Genomic DNA, 23,411 nt, shown 5'->3' on the forward strand with positions numbered 1-23,411 from the left:
AGGATTTACCTACCACAACTGAAAAATTCATATTGTACTGAATTTCTAGTTAGCATGCTATTATCAAAGAATCGGTTTAGAACGCTCATACTTACTACACTGGAGAAACGTCAGAGGGGTCTGTTCCTTTTCTAATGTTCTTAAGTTTCCCTGTTCTGAATGAACTCCATTCGCTCTGTTAAAGCAGAAGGACAAAGGGTCACAAGAAATGAACTCAATTGGAAAAAAAATTAAAGTGCCTTTAGTTTCAACTAATACAATGTGGCACAGGGCTGGCATTTAATTCCCATTTGTTTACAAACAGCAGACAATTCTGAATTTCTGAAGCCTCAGGAGGGACCCTGAGAAAGAGGTAATATATTAACAGGGCAGAATAAGTCTCTTTTATCCTGCTCTACTTCAAATTGTGGTATCCAACTCACTTCACCTAACTAAAATTCTCAGAATTGATCATATATAGAATTTCAGACAGTAGATTTGTTTTCCCTTTTAAGATTTTTTTTTTGGTCAGTCTGTCTTCCTCTTATCAGAAATTAAGTCAATAAAGTAAGAGAGGAACAATTACCTATCATATAATATTCCAATTATTTTTACTTAAATTTAGTTAGAGTACTTTGGTAGTAGTTGTCATCATTAGCATTTGTGCATTTACCTGTATGCACAACTATTTCTAAAACCAATTTCTTAAAAAAAAAATATTGCATGTTCTTTTACCAAGTCAGCTTAGAGACAAGAAATCTCAGAATACAAGAAATCCATTTAATCTGCTTAGGTCCACGTTCTGCCTTAATATCTTTGTTCATTTTTTTGACACAAATATCCAGAACAAAATTTCATTTTCCTCAGAGCAAAGAAGCATATCCAGCAGCTTTCATGTTTAACAACTCAACAACCTTTTGCTCAAGATTAAATACTTTATTGTGTCTACAGGCAGGTGCATATTTATTACTCCCGAGGCAGTGGTATTTGAAATAAGTGGAATTGAATGACTCTGCACAATAATTTCTGAAATCCATACACCTTGAGTTTTCTATCTGAAAGGAAAAGAAAATATCTCAGATTTCCTATTAGAATTGAGCAGTCTAAGAGAAACACATCATGGCTAGGAGATTTAAGTGTCTTATGAATTGTGGGTCCATTCATTTTATTTAGGTCTAAATTCTTAGAATTATAAGAATTAGTGTCTGCATTGATCAATTGTTTATTTTCTTAAAACATATAGATCTACTTAACTTCAGGTTTTTAATGTTCCTGTACACTGTTCAGTCTTGATTGAGCAGTTCATAAGACATACTGACACAAAGGACACAGATCCCAAACCAGGATATGAAGATGTTTCTGGATGGATTAGTGGAGATGGGAGCACACACTTTAAGTATGAGGGGCACTCAGGAGTCCATGGACTAGGACCCTGGACTAAATAAAAAGGAGAAAAGAAGCTGAACACCAGCATCCATCTCTCTGCTTTATGACTAGGGGTTTAATGTGACACCTTCCTCAAACTTCTGTCAAGATGACTTTCCCACCAGGATAGATTGTGTACTTGCACTTTGAGGAAAAGAAAATGTGTGCTTTCTTAAGTTGTTTTGTTTTGTTTGTTTGTTTGTTTTTGTTTTGTTTTTTGGTAGAAACCTTTTGTCCTAGCAAAAGCAAAACTTACTAATATGTGTGTTAGGGAAATCTATAGCGCTTACATTTTATTATGCATTTTATTAGATGACATTACATTAGTTATCTACATCTCTGACAAAATAAGTTGTGATGTTAAACATATGTGTTATAGGTATAACAGTGTGTATACAAGTCATGCCTGCTATGAATATCTGACCCCACTTGACTTACAGAGACTCCGTGCTGCTTTGAGATACATCCAAGGACAGACTCTTTTCTTTTATTATTCCTTCTGCTAGAAGTTTTCTTCAACATGCATCTGCAGGATGTATTCTTTCTTTGAAATTCTCTTCTAAAAATTCCAGCAACAGTGAACTCACCTATGACTCACATCCTCTGTTCGTGCTGTCTCTTTCATGATGCTTAATAGCCTAATCACCGCCCACAGTGTCTTCCTCTCCTCCAGTGTTCCCACCTCATGAGAAGGGGCCATGTTTAAGTCTTACAACAATCTAAGGAACAAAGCATGTGGGTTGTTAGAATCTCAAAAATATCTTTCTGCTATGCATACTGAACCTCAAACACCTTAACATGATCTTATTTTATATTTTATCCAATTCCACTTTCTGAAAAGTCTCCAAAACTTCGAAGCCTTTAATTTGAAAAGCTATCTTCCACAACTAAAATAAAAAAATTAAAAACTAATGTGTCACCATGTGTTTATTGTAATATCACATGAACCATATGGCAACTCTTGTGCACAGTGTACAATGGTCCCTATGATGGTGAGTTCACAAAACTGTTACGTAGAGGCACAACGTGGTGGTTTGAATGTAATGCCCCACATTGTATGTGTCATTTGTAAACTTGGTCCACAGTTGGTAATATTGTGAGATACTGAGAGGTGTGGTCTTACTACAGAAAGATTATCCCTGGAGATCAGCACTGAGGATTCAAAGACTGTCATTCTCAGTTCTCTCCTTGTTTCTTACAGCTTAAGGTCTTAGAGCTCAGGTTCCTCATGGTGCCACCCTCCATTCACTCGGCCACTATGGACTCTAATTCTGTAGGACCATCGACCCAAATAAACTCCTTCTTCCTTAAGTTGCCTTCATTATGGTATTTTATTACTATAATAGAAAAGAAACTAATATATATTATGTAATAAAATGGCAGAGAACCATGTAATGTTTATGTAAATGAGCAGGGTAATGAACAAAGTAAAAATTCATGTTTTATTATTTAACAGAATAGTTTATATTATGCGAGAGCTGTATTGAAAAAAAAACGCATTAGAATTCCTTAATAATTAGACTAATTTAGTCACTGTTTTGTCTTTTCAAGGCAATCAAATATCTGAAGTAAAAGAATAGTAGGACAAGGCCTTATTGTACTCAATGCCACCTCGACTTTTCCCCTTGTATGCAGATGTTATCTTTCTCTCAAATTTATCATTCCTCTCTAGTGTTAAGTATTATATATAAAAACATCCAAAGCAGGTATATCTGAATAGCTTTAATGTGACAATCTTTATTTAGATGACATTATTATAACAATAAAATTGCTATATTACTTGTCATAAGAAATGGATCAAAGGGGCTAGAGAGACAGCTCAGTTGTTGAAGAGAGCTTAAGTTTATTTACCAGCTCACAAACACATTTCACTCCAGTTCTACACAACACAGCGTGCTTGTATGGCCTCTGTCAGCATGACACATGCACATACTTGCAGGCAAATAAAAGAAAATAACGGTTTTGTTGTTGTTGTTTTTATTTTTTTATTATTACTTTTTTGATAATGCTGAGAACTGGCACATTTCTTGCTTTCTGGGAATCTCTTTGCAGTTCTTTCCTCGTGTTTTTGTGGGTTTTTTTTTTTTTTTTGCCTGTGTATTCCCACCGTTGTTTATTTGTTAACTTTCTGAACAAACCACACAATTTTTTGGCCATATTCTTGCCACAACATTCATCTCATGAGCCTAGGTATATCTGTGCTCACATTGATTTTAAGTTTTGGCCATTGTTATCTAAGCTAATATAGAGATACCAATAATGATTGTGCACAACTTTTAGTCATTTTTTGTGGACATATGTGCATGACTATACATATCATGCTTTATTATCTTTTCTGTAGACTATCTTCCTTTGTTCTTTTCACCTTTTTTCCATAATTGAAGGGAAAACATAAATTAAATTTCTATTGATCAGGTTCAAGGAGGATATTGGCAAGTTACATAGTTGTTTCTTAAACACCTTGGAGCCATTTTCTATTCTAAACACTGTTTTTGTCATCATAGGGAAAAATTCATGACTTTAATAATGGTTATAACTGTTACTAGAGCATATCAGAACCAAACCACATCATCCATGTGTGTTTGTGGTATGTGTGTGTACACATGTAGTATGTAAACCCACTGTTATAAGACTATCAAATTTTGCTTAGTAGTGTTTCTCTTAACCCTTTATAAAATTGTCCATTGATACAGAGATTTATTTTTGCACTTTCCTCGCATTCTATTACATACTCAGAGTTTTCTAGTGTGTTATCCTTCATTCAATCCAGTGTTGGCCTGGATATAGTTGAGAAAGAATCCAAAGGATTGTATCCCCATAGTAGGACACAAAGGATAAGCTATTATCAAATCAACCAGAAACCTGCTGGTGAGAGAACTAACGATTACAGGAAGGAATTCTGTTTATTTGTTTGTTTCTTTGTTTAACCTTCCAGGTCAGGCTGGCAGTGGGAAATATCTTCCCAGGACCAGTATGAAATTGGTACACGGAGGCCCTAATACCGGACATACTGAAACCACGAGCTGGCAAAAGGGGATTAGCATGGGGCAGAAGCAGGGCCAGAGTAGCATCGGAAGCAGGATACGTGGTCAGGGTCACGTTGACTGAAGTCGCAAAACGTGGGCCGTGTGAGCCTAAGATGTAGCCCAAACTATTGCCTTGTACAGATCTGGTGGCCTGAAGGACAAGTGCCTGTGTGAACAACTATGGTGGTGACAAAAAGAACGACATAAATGAGAACAGCTTCCGGCATTCAGGCGCAAGTCGTAAGGGTTGTGGGACAGTAGCAGGAGATTAAACAAAATAGTCTTCAGTCTGGGTCAAGGAAGGGAAGAGAATGGCGGAGATAAACACGAGTCAGGTCTTGCTTTCGCGAATACCTCAAGGCCTCGGCACTAAAACCTGTGCACTCAGACAAGTAGCAAGTCTACAGCCGCCAGCAGCAGCAGGGTACCGAGGGAGACACCCCAAAGCTCTGAACTGGGAAACTCTTACCTGAAGCTGAGGCCTGACTGAGAAGCTCCTCTCGGCGGGGAGGCCATTCTGATCTAACTGTTTTGAATGAGAGGATTAGTAGCCTCTCCACACCTGCTGAGCCAGCTTCAAAGGCAGCTAAGGGAGAGAGAAAGCAGCCTTTCCAGGAAGGAGAGTACTCACCCGTACTTTGGTACTTCCTAGCTCATTTTAATTCTTTGCCTTCGCTTCTGTCTCCCCACGTAGGCCGTTAGGACTGCTTTTTACTTTTCTTCACTTATTTTATAGTATTCAATTATTATTCATTACTCATTCCTTGTATTTTCCTTTAATTTATCCTTTACTTTTTAGAATCTTTCCCACATTATCTCTTTTATTTTCCCCTCAATTATTAGTACCTTCAATAAATACCAAATTTAAAGATTTTAACCATCAATTTCCAAACTACTTTGGCTCTGAAGCTCATTGGGGTTCTTGAAGCAAAAGTACAAATCTCACTTCAAAGAGAATAGGAGTTTATTTACTCTGGTGGCAATTATAAGCGTCCATGGTCAGGATTAAGGTCACCTCACATGCCATGGTTTAACATACTAACAGTTCCATGACATTTTTATGCTAACAGAACAAAAAACATTATGAGTCACGATGATATTCAAATACCTTAGTGGTGGTATCAGTAGGGTAGGTAACAGCAAAGTAGAGAAACTCCTGCTAATTGGCTTCTAGATGCTATTTGTTGTTGACATTCTTAAATTTTTGGTTGGTGGAAGGAAGAAGTGTGTTCTCAGACTCGAAAAGGCTTTACCTAACAGTCACATGGCTATTTGATCACACAGAGAAATGGTCAATAAAAGGTTACTTAAGAGACAAGGTGGCTCAAGATAATTCAGTTCTGAACCAGCAGCAACACACCCCAGTCACTGAGGTTCTTCTCGGTCTATCATGTTGAACATGGCTTCCATTTAGGGGCCTAACCAAAGTAGTTCAAACACAATCATCTTTAGCTTAAATAAAACTTCTGTACTTACTCTCTGTTTCCTACATAATTTGATAGTTCTTCCTTCCTGAAGTCAAACACTTCAAATGACAACTACTCAGGATGAAATTCAGTTTCCATCAGACTTGGCAAAGCCTTGGTTATAGGCACAGACCAGGAAAGGATAGAATCTCATAGCTTCTCCTGTTGCTCTTTGTCTCTCATTTCTTAACACTGAGGAGTCCTTATGCTTTGGACTTCCACTAAACATACCTATTCCTCCTACCTTTCTGGGGTATTTTAATAATAAAATTCGTGAGTTTGAGCATTTTGATTTGCCTGCCCCTGTGATTTCCCTAATTGACATATTGGAACCTAACTCTCTTCCTTCTGAGAAACTTGAATTAAGGCCATCCAGAGTGAGTTTATGACCAGTGTTGAAAACATAACAATAGAAGTCACATCATGTCCAGGAAGCTGTCCTTGAGATACATAAATAGTTGGCCCAGCAATGCACTCTCTTTCATTGCTCTTCACCTGACATCAATATCTGGAGGTCATATAGATACCTTATGGTTCACAGGAGTGGAAGAAAATGTTGGAATTGGCTTATAGATATAGCGTATTCAAAAGAACATTGAGTACACTACATTTCTTGTCAAGAGAACTTTGTGTGATACACCAGTAATTCATGTTGTAGAAAAATAGAAGTGCCTGAAGGTGTGAATTCAATGACAATGATGACTGGTTCCTCTAAATTTTTAAAGTTCAGAAATTAGTAATATTAAGGTTTTATGGTGTTTAGAATACAGACACAGAGAGCCTTCCTTAAAGAGAGTTCTGAAAAGCCCAGAAAAGTAGAGCACTTTGTACATCAACACCAGCCCACACTGATGTTATTAATCATCCCAGTGCACAATGTGTACGTGAAAAAAAATTGTAAAAGACATGTAAGCATCCAGAAACGTGTGTTTCTACTCATTAACACTGCTTCCACAGTCCACATTACACACAGAAGAATACAAGAATACGACTGAGTTCATATATCATTTAGACCAGTGGGGCAGCTTGTGACAAGTTTATTATCTTGCTTAAAGGGTGGGCACTCCATGGCACTCCTCTAGAGTGAAGAATGGTGTTTTTGCCCTCAAAAGACTCCAAGCTTCTTGGAAGAAGTGTCTTGACATAAAACAAACAATATTTAAAGCACACTTCTTCCTAGAAGCTAACACATCTCAGTACTTGATAATACAATTAGAAAACTCCAGTTTTTGCCCCAGTTTTCTAAACTTCTGAAAAGTCACATCAAAACCAAAACTTCCCATTATCTATTGATACTTCTACTGAGAATATCAAACACCTCAGCTTCTTCTGCTAGTCAACCCTACTCCTTTTCTTCATTTTCACAGATGTTAATACCCAAAAAAACTCTTAATAAAAAAAACCCATACATACTTCATTTTCAAGTCTGCCTTTATAACCTACCAGAAATTTAAGCACCTGTTCATGAGGCATTAAAACTAAAAGTGTCACTGTAGTTTTGACTAACCATCAACTCAGTTGTCTCAGTTACTTTTTTATTGCTATAATGAAACTCCATGACCAAGGCAATAGGAAGAGTTTACCAATTCATAGGATTAAAGTCCATGACAGAGAATAATATCACAGGAGGAGTAATTTAATGTTCACATATTGAGACACAACCATTAAGCAGAAAGAAACAGGGGGGGGGGAGTTTCAGAACAGCACAAGCCTTTTGAAGCATAAAAATCATGTCCCCAATAGCATATGCCTTTCATATACCTCTTTAATCCTTCGAAACAGTTCCACCAACTGGAAACCAAGTATTCAAGCATATGAACCTATGGGAGCCATCCACATAAGTTCATATATTTGAGTGCTAAGTTACCAGGCCATGGAATTGTTTTATGAAGATTAGGGAATGTGAATTGTTGGAGTAGGTATGTCTTGTTGGTTGTAGGTGTAGCCTTGTTAGAAGAGGTGTGTTACAGGTAGTGGGTTTTGAAGCTGAACCCACCTTCCTCTTCCTGTTGCCTATAGATAAAGATGTAGCTCTCAGCTACTTCTCCAGCATTATACCTGGCTGCAGCCATGTCCCCCACTGAGATGATAACGGACTAAACCTGTGAAGCTGTGAGAAAGCCCAATTAAATGCTTGTATAAAAGTAGCCTTTATTGTTCTCTCCAAGACATTAGATATGGAAAAAAACATTATTTTCTATACCTAATTTCAGTTCATTGTGGTAATTAGGTGATGGGTTCACATAAAATGTCAAAATTGGAAACGTTATTCAGTGGTTTGTGCTTAAAGTTTATTTGTGTTTGGGCTAAGCAACATTATCCATCAAGTAAAGGCATATACTACCAAGGCTGATAACTTGGACTTAATTCCTGGTTTCCAGTGAGTCCCCTAATTGTCCTCTGACTTCTGCATGTTTGCTCTTGAACACTCCATTGTAGTGTTAGCTACAAAAGATTTTTTTAATCATTCGCATTCTTGTTCAATATAGGCAGACTCTATACACCTTCTTTTTATCATTCATATGTTAAATTGATTATCACTTACTGGGTTAACATAAGCTTTGGGCAGTTTTGAAGGAGTTGGGGTGAAGTATGTCACTGAAGGAATCAATATCTTCATGTGTTCTCTTGCTTTCATGGCCTACTTTAACATCCAAGGGTTTGATCATTGTACTAGAATCACCAGACCCCCTTTAGGCTACCAAATTTATTTCTTGATATCTTGCTTACAACTCTTAAGGCCACCAGCTATCTCTACTGTTTCTGTGTTTTCTAATTTTAACACCAGGGCTCACAATCTTATTCTAATGCCGTCTATGGACCCAAGTTCAGATGCATACAATGCTATTTTCCTTATACAACTTGAATGGGACACCAGATATTCCTATTTGAAAAGACACCCCCCTGAAGTTAAAATTCAAAGTGAATATTCATGATTGATACTTATGGACCCCTATGTTTTATAAGAGAGTGTTCTAACAGTCCTGAAAAGTGAAGATTTAGATGAAGAAGACATAGGACATGCCTTAACACTATCAAGTATTTTCTTTATTTTTTCCTGTATATACAAGCTTAATCAAATTTAGAACATGAAAATTATCACTTACTCTCAAGTGTTCTCAAATCCATTGTTTATAATGTAAACATCACTTTGGCATTCAAAGCCAATTTCTGATTTCTTCCAATTTATTGTGCCTGTACAGAGTTTCCAAAACAAAAAAAAAAAAAGAAATGCTTTTTAGAATCTAAAAGTTCTTGGCACACAAAATTTCTAGGAAAGCATTTTGTGCTAGAAGAAATAAGGATTTGTTTTTGAAAAGCTGAAAAATATTTGCTAGGGAGGGGTGGGTGTTTATTCTACCTTCATTATACTTAGCTAACTTGTAACCATGACAAAGCTCTTGGCATAAAAAATATCATCTTTCTCATCTTCAGTCACTGATATGCAAAGCTATTCCCAGGGAGGTCATCACACCTCTTCCAGCTTTCACCATGCTTTACGTTAGCATATCAGGTGTTGGTTTTTAGAGCCAAATGAGACATATTAGAAGAGTACACTTCATTAGAATTGATGGAATCTTATTTGAGTCTCCTTTAGCCAGAACAGAGTGCATTATTTATTGATCTCCTACCCACATTCTTCCACCATACTATTACTGAATAAATTTTGATATATGCAGAATGACCCATAGCGCCAAATGTCATCTCATACCCAATAGAATGCTAATTCCTGTTACTCAGGTGGCCTCTTTCTCATCCCAGAAATGTAATGCATGTGTTGCTTCTTATAGGATTTCAATAAAATATTGATGTGCTAATACTTTATCCACTTACAGGATATGAGGTCAAGGGTTCAAGAATGAGCGAAGTCTATTCAAAGCTTATCATAAAAAGACTGAAAATACAGTGGCTCGGGATGGAAAGAGGAGCCCACGGTGCCATCATGCCCTGCGCTTCATCAGACAAGGTTTGCTGCACATTCCAATTCTAAAGGGGATTCTCTGAAGTGGGATTTTAAAGTAAACTGTGTAACATTAAATTATTTTAATGTAATTATTTTTTATGTATCATTATTTACTGAAGTCATTCAGTACTTTATATTCTCTGGCATACAGGAGAGGCTAAAATCTATTTTAGATCCTAGTTACTAATTAACTGATTCACCCTCTTTTCAGTGAGAAAAAAACCTTAATTAGATACAAGGTTCCTCTCCTTAAATATCTATGCATAGTGTTATCTGAAAGTTGCAAATCTTTATAGAAACTGCAAAAAGATTTAATGAAAATGGAAATATAATATTTGAAATAAGAACGAAACACATCAAAGGGAACTTTAACTGCTAAAACACCCAGGCAGTGGGCTCTGGTACGGTAGCCTGACTTTCCTCTCTGCGGAAATAACTTTACCTTCTTTGATTTTCGTTTTTGTTGTGTTTTATTCTGTTTTTCTCCATGGTGCTTTCACAGGGTTTTGCTTCTTTTCCTGAAAAGCTAGGCACATTTCTTTCCCTTTGCTGTGGATGAAGACTGTCCCCTCGGGAGGTCTTAGCTTTTCTTTCTTATGCAGTGGGTCAGAGTAAAGCCTTCACCATACCGCACCTTCATAAATTGCCTCCCACACACGATGGCTCTTCCTTCCAAGAGATTCTGCAAATTCTGGCATCCCGCTTTCCTTGTGAACGGTGAGGCTGCATGCCTTGGCCTCAGCCTACAGCGCGAGCGTTCTAAACCACTCTCACTCATGGAGTTTCTATGTATTAGCAGAATTTTTAACTCCAACACCCTCCTTTTCCCTTTTTCAGTGTGAGGCCAATGAAATAATATGCTTTTGTGCTTTTATACCTAGGAGTTTCCATGTGTGTAGGCATATCAATGCGTTTGTGGATGCGTGCGTGAGTACAGTTGTCGCAGGGATTTCTGAGGTATGAGAAGCTGACTAGAAGCTGCAAGGGTAGTTTCTGCTCAACCCTTGCTGGATCACCTGAGGCCAGAAGGGCTATTCCCATCTGTGTACGGGAATACCCTTAAGCTTAATACAGCTTAAGCCTCCACAAGCATAATTCTGAGAATGCTCATTTTCCAGGCAGACCCCATTCCAGACCGGGGGTTGGGCAGGAGAGGCTAGGAGATGCCCCATGTGTGGAAACAAGAGCTTCGTATATAAAGATTTCCTTTTTTTGCTCTTCATCTTATGTCATGTGATGAGGTCTCTCAGTTTACCCAGAACTCAAAAATTTGGTCTGACTAGCCAGCCATCTGCTCCAGATTTCCCTAGTTTCTGCTTCCCAGGTGCTAAGATTAAAGATAAGCTGCTATGCCCACCTGGCATTTTACTGGGTGCAAGTCATCTGAATTTCTGCTCCCAGGCTTCCATAGCAAGAGTTTATACCCTGATCCTTCTCCCAAGCACAAGGGTTGAATGTTTAATCCTACAGCAGGCAACAAGTTCTTTACTCAGTGAAAGAGCACAATTTATAACCTTATTCTTTCCCAGTTTCCTAGCATGTTTTTTTTTTCTAATAAAAAATCAAACCCTTCATCAATAATGATGTCTGTGGATCCTGCTGCTTAATCACTTCATGATTACTTTCATGTAAACTACTCTTTCTCACTAATCACTTCACTTGATCTCTATTGCAAATATGAGCACCATAAAAGAGGGGTGGGGAGATGCACAGACATGAGCATCTCCACTGTTCTTGAAACACTAGTGCCCACGTACTAGCCAGGTGTGGCAGCTGCTGTCTATAACTCCAGCATTGGGAGTCATTCAGACTAGAAAGACATGGGGATTATGGAACATGGTATGGAAGGAGCCCCATTCAGAGTCTCATTAAAGTTCCTGTCCACTAAGAAGAAAGAATTACACAATTACCATTTGCTGTAAAGGCTGCTGGCATAGAAAAAATATGTAGATAGTCTATATTAATATCACCGTGACCCAGGCTTAAAGTCTGCATAAATGACCTTATGTAGGGTCTCACTACATTTCCCATACATCACGTGACAACATTAAAAAAAAAAAGTGTTTAAGTTAACTACCCTACAACCCTATATCCTCCTGGTGATCAATAAGACAACCCTCATGAATGACCGAGTGATGAGGTAGTAACATCAAATTCCACTAATATCCTATGTAAGACCATTGGGGAAAACATTGAGATTCAATAATCCACTGAAGGGACAGTGCCTGCATACGGCTAGTCTGACTTTCAGAAATACTTTTTTGAGAAACCAACATACCTACATTTGGGTACGTCTTACTTTCTTCTAAGCACCTTTCTCCTAGCTTTTAAACTTGTAGTAAACTATCATTGATAAAAACTGCAGTTCATGCTAGTTCTGGCTAGTATTGAAATTATTTTCTGTATTGAGATCTTGTATTCCAGTTTAGCCTAGTTCAAGAACCATAAAATTCCAAGGAAATGTCTCAGGCTATTGAAAGTAGACAGTAAGTATGGAGCTGTCTGTGTCCCCTCACTGTTGACTGGGCATGAAGACAAGCACATCCTGAGAGCTGCACAGGCAATATCAATGTAGTGGCAGCTTCTAGGTTCTGTCTCAAAAACTAGTGTGGAGAAGCAAGAAAAGAAGATACCGGCACTCTGCCCAAAGTCTGGCTATGTGTCTCAGTATCTCCTTCGATACCCAGGTGGGTAGAGTCTTTCAGAAGTCCTCTGTAGAAGGTTCCTGTCCTGTTCCTTGTCTTCTCCTATTTCTGATGTCTAGCCTTTTGGTCCTTTGGATTGAGAATTAAGCATCTTCCCTAGGGTCCTCTTAGTTGCTTAACTTCTTTAAGACTATAGATTTTAGAATGTTTATCCTATATTATATGGCTAATATCCATTCATGAGTGAGTATATACCCTGTGTGTCTTTCTGCTTCTGGGTTACCTTATTCAGGATGACCTTTTCTAGTTCCCACCATTTGCCTGCAAAATTCATGATTTCCCTGTTTTTAATTGCTGAGTAGTATTTCATTGTGTAAATGTACCATACTTTCTGTTCCCATTTCATCTTTGAGGGACATGTAGGCTGTTTCCAGATTCTGGCTATTACAAATAAATCAGCTACGAACATATTTGAGCAAATGTCCTTACTGAATGGTGGGGCATCTTTTAGTCATATGCCTAGGAGTGGTTTAGCTGGATCTTGAGGTAGCACTATTCCTAATTATCTGAGAAAGCACCAGATTGATTTCCAAAGTGGTTGTACAAGTTTACATTCCCACCAGCAAGGGAGGAGGGTTCCCCTTTCTCCACATCTTTTCTAGCATACATTAACCCTTGAGTTTTTTTATATTAGCCATTCTGATGGGTGTGAGATGAAATCTCAGGGTCATTTTGATTTGCATTGAATGACTAAGGATTTTGAACATTTCTTTAAGTTTTTTCTCTGCCTTTGGTTATTCCTCTGTTGAGAATTCTCTGTTTAGCTCTGTACACCATTTTTTAATTGAATTACTTGGTTTTGGTGTTTAACTTCTTCAGTTCTTTATATATTCTTGATAAGCCCTCTCTCAGGTATAGGGTTGGTGAAGATCCTTTCCGAATATGTATGCTGTCGTTTTGTTCTGATGACAGTGACCTTTGCTTTACAGAAGATTTTCAGTTTTATGAGGTCCCATTTATTGATTGTTGCTCTTAGTGCCTGTGCTGTTGGTGTTCTGTTCAGGAAGTTGTCTTCTGTGCCAGTGAGCTCAAGGCTCTTCCCCACTCTCAATTCTAACTGAGAACCATACCCAAATTTTGGACAAAGTACCAGAATCCTTATGGAAGAAGAGGGAAATAGAAAGACCTGGAGGAGATAGGAACTCCACAAGGAGAACAACACAGCCAAAATACCTGGGTTGGGGGGTGGGCCTGCAGAGACCAATACTCCAACTAAGGACCCTGCATGGAGAGGACCTAGACTCCCTGTTCAAAGAAAGCTCATTGGCTGCTCAGTTTCCAAGTGGGTTACCTAGTAAGGTGTACAGGAGCTGTCTCTGACATGAACTTAGTGGCAGACACTTTCAACTGGAGGGGTTCAGCCTTGCCAGGCCACAGAGGAAGATGATGCAGCCAGCCTTGATGAGACCTGATAATCTAGGCTCAGATAGAAGGGGAGGAGGTACTCCCCTATCAGGGGACTAAGAAAAGGGCATAGGTGGAGAGAGGTAGGGTGGGTAGGAGTGGAAGGAGACAAGAAGTGGGCTGCAGTGGAGATATAAAGTGAATAAATTGTAATAAATAAATACATAAATAAAATTAAATTTTCAAAATAATTTAGAAATATCTAGTGTAAACCTCTGGACTCCACTTGTATCAACTACAATGTACACTCAAACACACATAAGCATCCATGTATTCACCACACGTACATGAAAAATAAATGCATGTGCACAAAAATATATTTCTTTTTGATCTTCACCTTATGGTTCTTATAAAATCATACCTTAAGCTATTATGTTATTAGCGTATTATCTCAAAGGGGAAATAATGTATTTAATGACCAAGAATATAGTAAAATAACAGAATTTAAGTATTGAAATGTTCTTGAAGATTAGAGTTTTGATTTACAAGGACAAATTATATTGAGAGAGAAAGGTTTCAGAATGTAGAAAGCCCATTTTTGCATATCAAAAGCAAAATTCAAAAAGAATCAAAGCTTAGGGCTTTTGACATTAAAAACAGATTTAATAAAAAACAGTCTTTTTCAGCTGTTTACCAAGTAGAACAAGAGAAAAAAAGTTATAGACAAGGTGGGAAAATTAATAAAGAATTTGCTGTTGGGAGCTTCAGAAAACACACCAATGTTAACCACTTTCACTAGATGTGGGAAGCAATACAACCCAGGACTCAATAAAACATTGAGAGCATACTACATGTCACTTCCAGTGATGCCTGAAGACAAACAAATCATATTGGAAAAAAACAAAAACAAAAAAAAACTTATATAACATACAGTCTTGGGTACTATCCTTCAAACTGGAAAATAAAGAGATGAAAGATTTTACAAGACAGATTTACTAGTTAGACTTCCAGACTGTGAAGATTAGAATGTAGAAGACTCTCATTATTTGCTTTGCTACACTGCTGGGTAGAGTCTTTCAGAGGCCCTCTGTGGTAGGCTCCTGTCCTGTTTCCTGTTTTCTCCTTCTTCCAATGTCTGTCCCATTTGCCTTTCTGAGTAAGGATTCATCATCTTTTCCCTGAAATGAACTCAGGGGCTAGCTCTTTGACTGCCTCCCCTGAATCGGGCAGCAGCCTTGCCAGGCCACAGAGGAGGACAAGGCAGCCATTTCAGATGAGACCAGATAAGCGAGGGTCAGATGGAAGGGGAGGAGGACTTCCCCTATCCGTGGACTTGGAGAGGGACATAGATGAGAGAGAAGGGAGGATGGGATTGGGAGGAGGAGGAGGAAGGGGCTACAGCTGTAATACAAAGTGAATATGCTGTAATTAATGTAAAAAATAAAATTTATATAAAAAATGAATGTGGAAGACCACTAGACCAATAATATGGACTATCTTTATTCCCCATCATCCACACCTGGTCTGAATTAGTATCCTTTCAAACCTCATTTAAATTTTTTGAATGTATTAATATAATACATGAGTCATCATCAATCCTAAAATTAAGAATGCAGGCAGATACCTTTGAAACTTAAACATACACACACATAACTTTAAGAATGCTGCACATTGCCTGCTCTGAGGTTTTAAGTAAGAGATAATTACAAGACAAGTCAAGTTACAGCAACCTAGTCCTATCTTCTATACCTTTTGTACTTTTTGGCTTGACAATGAGTTATATACTTCCTAGGGTTTGGCCAAAAATAAGACAGGGATTTGAGAGGGATATGTGCTGCACTGAATCATGCTCTACCCATGAGCCTTATAAACACCATATCAAGGAGAGGGTGGGAGTGTGAAAGAAGAAAGTTCAGTCCCACTGTAGAAAGGTTAGTTAATATGTGCTTTGTGCTATGTTTTGAAGGTAGAGGAGTGGGTTATGTGACCTGGGTGTGTGACAGATGGCAGTAATTTTCTGGGTAGGAAACTGGGGTTTGGTTATCATGTGACTTGTATCGTATGACAGAGTGGTGATGCCATTGATACTCTGGCTGGTTTTGCTGAGTCCCCCCTCCCTTCCTTTCTTATTTTCTCTTCTGCTTAGGGCTATGCATGGCATTTTTTAACAACAAACTGTGCCCAAAAATTCAGCAGATTTAGAGCTTGCTTTTGTTTTGCTTATTTTTTTTTGTTTTGTTTTATGATGAAATTTAAGTCTAAAGACACTCATTGACCAACTCCAAGTCTCAAAGAAGTGAAATGTAGTCGAAAGTCAATAGTCCTTGTCATCTGCTGTTTTTCATTATTTCTATTTTCATAAAACATTTATTATTTCATTGTTCTAGAATTTCTGATAGTTACAATTCATTTCATATTTCCTTAAGTGCACAGTTCTTGAATGAGGAATATGGTTTGAACATCAAGTGAGGGTGCTACTTGGCAGGATGAGATAGGTGCCTGACAGTTTATTTTGGCTGTCTATGTTTCCCAGCTGCTCACTGTGCTTGGATTTTGCTTCCCTTGACTGCCACTTCCTCAGGGTTCTTCCCAACGTCCATTAAACCCTGTGTGTTCTGTGATTATTTCCACTCCTGTGACCAAGGAATTATATAGTCCATGAAAACAAGAAATCAGCCTCTTTTGTTTGCTTTTATTATTTTGTGGTTCAATCATTCTATAAGCAAAACAGATACTGGGTGAAGTAATTCACTGTAAGGAGGTATTGATTATCCTTAAGAGGAAAGATAGAATACATAGAAAATTGACATAAATTTCTAGCTTCCGGTTAGTGGGAGCAATTCATTGATTGTTCAGCATCTGAAACAGCCTAGAATGCCATGCATAGAAAAGCCATCTCCTATCTCTCGACTGCATCAGAATAATTTGCTCAATGTACTAAAAATCCAGATTCTCAGATCATGTGACTAAGGACTGTGCTTTAATAGACTCAGAGAACAAGCTCCCACCCAGCTGTCATTTCCTAAGTTTATTTCGTGACCTGGTCAAATTGTCATTGTAGTTCAGCCTCCAGAGCTACTGCTCAGATTCACTGTTTGTGTGTGATTTCAAGCCCAGTGTGAACTATCTTTCTCTCATGGTTGATAAGAAAAGACCATACAACCTTAAGGATAATAGGGTATAAAAACAACTGATCATTTGGATAATTGAAACACCTAGCACTAAAGACACTTCAAGGGCCTTTGGTAACAAACTCATGTTTCATTAGTAGCCTCTCCTTTGTGAATAACCCGTAGCAATACATAAAACATATTTTTTTTGCATAAATAAGTAAAGAGTTAGTAATATTGATTTTATAATTTAAGGACAGGGTCTCCACAAGGAGAGCAACAGAACAAGAAAATTTGAACATAGGGAACTTCCCAGAGACTCATACTCCAACCAAGGACTATTCATGGAGATAACCCAGAACCCCTGCACAGATGTAGCCCATGGCAGTTCAGTGTCCAAGTGGGTTACATAGTAATGGGAAGAGGCACTGCCTCTGACATAATCTGATTGGCCTGCTCTTTGATCACCTCCCCCTGGGGGGGGAGCAGCCTTACCAGGCCACAGTAGAGGACAGCCACTTTTGATGAGAACTGATAGACTAAGATTAGAAATGAGAGGAGAACCCCTATCAGTGGACTTGGGGAGTGGCATGCATGTAGAAAGGGGTGGGAGGGTGGGATCGGCAGGGGAGGAGGGATGGGCTTATGAGGGGATACAAAATGAATAAAGTGTAATTAATAAAAAAATTAAAAAAATGAACATTACACAACTCATACATTCACAAAAACAATAGTCTTTCTTTCCACTGAATATTTTGGTGACTTTGTGGTATATTGTTTACAATGAAAGACCAGGAAAATATTGCTGTGAACTTTTTCTTCCCTTCAAAATATCTATCTTAGGGTCATTGGAAATCGGCTCTGCTGTTTGAGCCTGTCCCTATGTCAAGAGATGCCAGAGGCACATTAGAGTAATAACAAGACCTGTAGTCTTCCATCTGGTCTTATGGGACATACAGTAATGAGCTCTTAACTCTAGCTCTCCCATGCTTTGAATGTCCCTGTTGAAACTAATCCAATCGATATTTAGTTTCCCAGAACAGGAGAAGGATGTAATTATAACATCAATGTACCCACGGAAACATATGGCACAGTGGAACCCAACATAGATGTCTATTTTCTGTTGGCAACTTACTAAACCCAGTGCAATTTCCTTACAGGGCAGATTTTGATACCAGCTATCCTCTGACATTGCCCAAATATCCTCCTCAGGCCTCATATGACCAAGTCTATTTTAGATTCATATATGCAAATGTAGTAAGATTCTGTCTGCGTACTTTAAACTCCATTTTGAAGTCCATTCTGAATAACATAAATCCTTGTGTGCTGTTCCTTTGAAAGTTTGCATTCATCTGTCACTGATATTCATATAACATTCAAAGGCAACTGGCAGATAAAGTATTGGTGCAGAATTTTCACAGAACATATTATATGGATAAACATTTTGGAGAAATAAAGCTAAATAATTTCAATGACCTAAATATATCATACAATTTAAAAGATTGTTGCCAGAGTTTTATATATATATATATATATATATATATATATACACATATATACATACATACATACATATATATACATATATATTAAAGAAAAACTAGTTAGAAATAAATATCTATAAATGAGGTTGAAAGAATAAGTGATAGTAATGCGTACCCTTGTGCAGTGTGTGTGTGTGTGTGTGTGTGTGAGAGAGAGAGAGAGAGAGAGAGAATATGCACTTGTGGAAGCTAAAAATTAATATTGGGTTTTACTAAGTTCCTCTCCAACTTATTGTTGGGATAATATCTCTCACTGAGCCTAAGGATCACCACTTTGTCTCCATTTCTTGTCTCTGCCTCTCCAGCTGGCATTATAGACACAGGATGTCCTGCCTGGCTTTTGACTTGAGTTAAGAGAAGTTAACCCACTTTCTCAAGCTTACTCAGCAAGCACTTTACCGACTGAGCCATTTCCCTATCCCCCATGAACTAGTTAGATGTTGGTAACGACAGAGTGTCTTCATCTACAAACCTAAACTGAACAGTAATATTTTTTTCTACCTAGTATTGTGCAGTAGGTACCACCAATTTGAGGCATTTAAATATAATTTAATTCCTCTTGGATATATTTTGTTAAAAGCATTTGATAACATCCAAGAGGACTGAATTACCAAATGGTTTGTATGACACACATTTAATTAACTGAACTAATAATGAACAATGACATTACAGAGGCTATCCAATTCATTTACTATATAATAATATGCTGGTTAACACTTAAGAAAGGTGGCCAGTAATTATCAATATATCATTGTGCATTGCGGGAACATTAATCGGATCAAGTTAATGTAGTGTTACTTTGAACGTAGGCAGGCATTAATGAACGCTTTATCACTTAAAAATGTCATGGTGACATGTTATCAAACTATCAAGAGCTTAACTTCATGTTTAGCCTAAAAAGGTTCATTAAATACTCATGGTAATGAGAACTTTGTTTTTTTCTTTTATTATTGTGATAAAGATCACCATTATAAAATATTAATAATTTTTATTTATATTATAATAGGTCATCTTAAAAGTTGCATACCTGAGGAATAATACTACATTTAAAACTATGGAGATTCTTTTTCAGCTTCTACTTTTAGTCAGTGGATCAGTTAATTTCTATTAAGAAACAGAAATATGACTTCATATTAATGATGGAATCAAAACAGATGGAGCTATCTAATGGTTCAGGCAGGAAATGAGAGGAGGAATTATAGCTTCTTACACTTATATTCACCACTGATTCACTCAATGACCTTGGGCAAATTACTTAAGCTGCCAGGTCAAATTTTCTAAGTGCACATCTTTTTTTTTTTTTTTTTCTTTAATGCCCAGAGCTCATATTAACAGAAAGGAAACTCTAGAGACATAGGAAAAGGAAATGATATAATACAGACAGGAGAAAAAAAGCCTTTGGCATGAAACAGATTAAGTGGCTTACCCAAAGTTTCAAGTCAGTGTGTGGACTACCTGAGATTCAAATTCAACTTTGAGATGCAGTGAGACTCAATTTCTCAGTCTCCAATATCTGCAGAACAGACAGCTTGAATATAGATTAGAATAATGAGAAATTTGCCTAACAAACTATAGGTATGAATATTTTATATCTTTTCTCTTTTCAGGTAATAAAGAATAATAATTTATTGTGATGTTTGCTTTTTTATCTATATGTATCACACATGTATGTATCTATATGTATCACACATGTACAGAAATATATGGAGGCCAGAAGAGGACATTAGGTATCAGCAACTGGACTTGCATATGGTTATGAACTGTTATATTATATAAATGCTGGGATATGAACCTGTGTTCTCTGCAAGAGCCATAAGCTTTCTTTACTGAGGAACCATTTCTCAGAAACAATTTCCATTCTTAAAATAACTTATAGATTCATGTTTATTTTTTCCATAATTTTATTTTTCTCATTAGTTACATTTTGTTAATTCTGTATCCCTCATTCCCTCCCCAATCCCACCCTCCCTTCCTCATCTCCTCCCTGCCCCTTTCCAAGTCCACTAATAGGGGAGGACCTCCTCCCCTTTCATATGACTCGCTTTTGTCAGGTATTTTCCGGACTGGCTGCAAAGTCCTCCTCTGTGGCCTAACAGTACTGCTCCTCCCTTGGGAGGTGGGGAGGTCAAAGAGCCAGTCATTGAGTTCATGTTAGAAATAGTCCTTGTCCCCCTTACTATGGGAAACCATTGATTACTGAGCTATCACGGGTCACATCCGAGCAGAGGTTCTAGATTTTATCCTCTCATGGACTTTGGTTGAGTGTCTATCTCAGAAAGGACCCTGTGCCCAGATACGTTTGGTCCTTGTGGAGCTCCTATCCTTTCCACATCAAACTCCCCTTCTTTCATATGATTCCCTGCACTCTGCCAAAGGTTTGGTTGTGAGTCTTAGTATCTATTTTGGAGCACTGCTAGGTAGAGTCTTTCAGATGCTTTCTGTGGTAGACTCCTGTCATACGTTCAATGCATATCCCATTTGTCTTTCTAAATGAGGATAGATCATCATACCCCATGTCTGCTTTCTTGATTATCTTCTTTAGGTGTATAGATTTCATTATGTTTATCCTATCTTTTAGGTCTATATAAGCGAGTATATTCCATGTTTGTCTTTCTCCTTCTGGGCTTTCTACACAATGGAATACTACTCAGCAATCAAAAGGGAGGAAATCATGAAATTTGCAGGCAAGTGGTGGGATCTAGAAAAGATCATTCTGAGTGAAGTATCCCAGATTCATGTTTATTTAAGAGAGACTTTATCATCTTGATTCTATGTTTAATAGATTTGAGCAGACTTTCATTAACTTATAGACAGTTGTGTCATAACACCATTGCTTTTCCACATCCATTTCATGATTGTACTATTCAAAGTTTACACAGAACATTTTAGACAGCAGCACTAAAGCCTTGAAGCACAATACTAAGAAGGCCAAGACCTCTTTATAATAGAAAAACTTAGTCTTCTAAAATATGCTGAAAGAAAGAAGCAGAAGACATAATTACACTCTGATCGTGTCCAGACCATCATTTCAATGTCCAAACCAAGTGCATTTTCAGGATACTGCTTCTAATTCTCTTATTTGAACCTGTTAACCATCAACATCAATCCAAAGGAACATTTCTCCAATCAGCCGTATGTTATTTTCTTGGAGATTTGGCTAGTTCTCTAGCCTCTAACATTTCTTCCTCATGTTTTCCAGACTGAGATTTGTTCAACTCCACTTGTAGCCTAGCATTGAGAGTAAGTGTGAACATCATAATAATACATAGTGCCTTGTCTTAGGGTTACCATCTCTGTGATGAAACACCATGATCGAAAGCAACTTGAGAGGAGAAAAGAATTTATTTGGCTTACACACTCTGAGTCACAGTCAAGGCAAGAAGTCAAACTAGGCAGAAACCGGGGGCACGAGATGATGCGGAGACTATGAAATTGTGCTGCCTACTGATTGCTCATAATGGCTTGCACAGTCTTAAAGACAAACCCAGGACATCAACAGAGGGTTGTCCCCACCCACCATCAGCAGGGCCCTAACCAACAATCATTTATTATGAAAATATCTAGAGACTGCATAGAGCCTGGTTCTTATGTCTTCTCAATGATGATCCCTCCTTTCTGATGACACTAGCTTGTGTCGCATTGACATAATACTAATGAGCACACATCCTTGGATCTCTCTGTATGCTCTGTCCTCTACTAGAGCCACCAAACTATACTTTGCATATTCTGGAAGCCCATGTATTTAGAGGACAGACAATACTGGTTATGTTTTTTCATATAAAATTGGCATATATCCACAATTAGATGATTCCAATTTTTAAAATTGAGTTCCTTTTAGTTTTTCTCTTTTTTTTTCTTTTGAGACCATATCTTTGTTGTTTCAAACCTCACAGAGTGAATTAAACAAACAAGAGAGGCTTAATTTGCCTGATGTAATAGGGGTGAAGGTGAACTTGATTTTGTTTCAACAAGACACAGGAGGTTTTAAATTACTGTGAAATATACTGAAGGTTGTTTTAATTATTTTTAAACAGCTTATTATTATTATTTATTACAATTTATTCCCTTCATGTCATGGCTGTAGCGCCCTTCGTCTTCCCCTAGTTGCACCCAGCCTCCCTCTTCTCCCCCTGAACTCCTTTTCTAGTCCACTGATAGGGGAGGGCCTCCTCCCCTTCTAGCTGACCCTAGCCTATCAAGTCACATCAGGGATGGCTACATCATCTTCCTCTGTGGCCTGGTAAGGCTGTACCCCCCAGGGGGAGGCTGTGAGTTCACGTCAGAGACAGCCCCTGACCCCCTTACTAGGGAACCCACTTGGAAACTGATCAGGGGGTTTAAGTCAATCTGGCACTTTCTCAGAAAATTAGGAATAGTGCTACCTCGAGATCCAGCTATACCACTCCTGGGCATATATCTGAAAGATGCTCCATACAACAAGGACATGTGCTCAACTGTGTTCATAGCAGCATTATTCATAATAACAAGAATCTGAAGGTTGTTTTAAAAGAAGTCAGTGACCAGGCATTTGTTGATTGGCATTGATGCTTAGAGTGCTGAGGCTTCAACTGGCAGAGAGCCTTGAGGACACCCTCTTTCTTGGTAATTTTATTTTATAATGATAGCTTTCAAGCCCTTTAAAAAACTCTTCCTGAATTTTAAAACTGTAAAAAGGCTCAGAGATTTACATCTCAAGGGGGCAAAAAGAGAATTTACAACTACCAGGTTTCTGAAGTAAATGCTCCAGGAGAAGGGAGGTCAGAGGCCTGTGGTCAGGCTGAAACCTGTCCAAAGTAACCAAAGCCCAGGAGAAGTGAAGGCCATCTGGGTCGATACTTACCTTTAGGG

The 23,411-nt window shown here is 38.0% G+C and overlaps 1 long non-coding RNA gene across 1 annotated transcript in view; it reads left to right on the forward strand.

Moving 5' to 3' along the window:
- Positions 1-23,411, forward strand: part of LOC132652210 (uncharacterized) — a 188,200-nt gene that overhangs the window by 34,717 nt on the left and 130,072 nt on the right. The window contains exon 2 of the long non-coding RNA XR_009589690.1: positions 9,733-9,863. This is a non-coding gene — a long non-coding RNA (uncharacterized LOC132652210). The remainder of the gene's footprint in view (positions 1-9,732; positions 9,864-23,411) is intronic.

Source organism: Meriones unguiculatus, chromosome 2 (assembly GCF_030254825.1).
Source record: "Meriones unguiculatus strain TT.TT164.6M chromosome 2, Bangor_MerUng_6.1, whole genome shotgun sequence".
Classification (NCBI taxonomy): domain Eukaryota; kingdom Metazoa; phylum Chordata; class Mammalia; order Rodentia; family Muridae; genus Meriones; species Meriones unguiculatus.